This window comes from Leucoraja erinacea, unplaced genomic scaffold (genome assembly GCF_028641065.1).
Source record: "Leucoraja erinacea ecotype New England unplaced genomic scaffold, Leri_hhj_1 Leri_168S, whole genome shotgun sequence".
NCBI classification, from domain to species: domain Eukaryota; kingdom Metazoa; phylum Chordata; class Chondrichthyes; order Rajiformes; family Rajidae; genus Leucoraja; species Leucoraja erinaceus.
Window position 1 is genome coordinate 1,037 of NW_026575990.1, and position 1,036 is coordinate 2,072.

The window sequence follows — 1,036 nt, forward strand, 5'->3', positions numbered from 1 at the left end:
ATCCAATGCATGTTTCAGCTCAGTAAATTTCAGTTTTCCTTTGCCGAATAAGGTTTGACAAGATGGGTTTTACACTGACACACACACTTTCAACCGAAGTGATTTCTAAACCCCTGAGCAAGAGAGGAAGAGGAAGGTCCTGTAGTTTCATAAGACACAGCGTGAGACTGGGGAAGTCAGTGTGTCACCGTGCTTGGAGCTTTGCTGCCCAGTCTCTGGACTCGTTCACCATCTTCCCACAAGGTAGGCGACCTTACTACAGGTTCACTTCAGGTAAAGGTGTGGTTTAAATTGGATCTAGAAACGGAACTCCGCGTTCAATACTTTCTTTTTTAATTTATTCATTTTTTTAATATCATTTTATTTATTAGTAGTGCACATTCCAATAATATAAGTCAAAAATAACATAATATATTTTCCTGTACCATTTTATATTTTAAACTTTGAAAAGAAGAAAAGTAAAGAGAGTTAAATAGGATAGTAAGTGTGTAAAAGAGTGATCAAAAGAGACCCTTAGACATGAAAAGAGTTACGAAGCAAGCCATAGAAAAAGAAAAAGAGAAAAAGAAAACAGAAGATATATTAAAAGTTTTTAAAAAAGAGCTAAAAGGGATAAACCAACTTTGTATTTTTCCTCCCCCCTCACCAGGTCCTGAAACCATTTATTTTCAGAATTCTGTTACATAGAAACATAGAAAATAGGTGCAGGAGTAGGCCATTCGGCCCTTCGAGCCATTCAATATGATCATGGCTGATCATCCAACTCGGTATCCTGTACCTGCCTTCTCTCCATACCCCCTGATCCCTTTAGCCACAAGGGCCACATCTAACTCCCTCCTTGTTGCACCTTATACTTGTTGCACCTTATACTTGTTGCACCTTATACTTGTTGCACCTTATACTTGTTGCACCTTATACTTGTTGCACCTTATACTTGTTGCACCTTATACTTGTTGCACCTTATACTTGTTGCACCTTATACTTGTTGCACCTTATACTTGTTGCACGTCGATAAATGGAGCACAAATCTATTGGA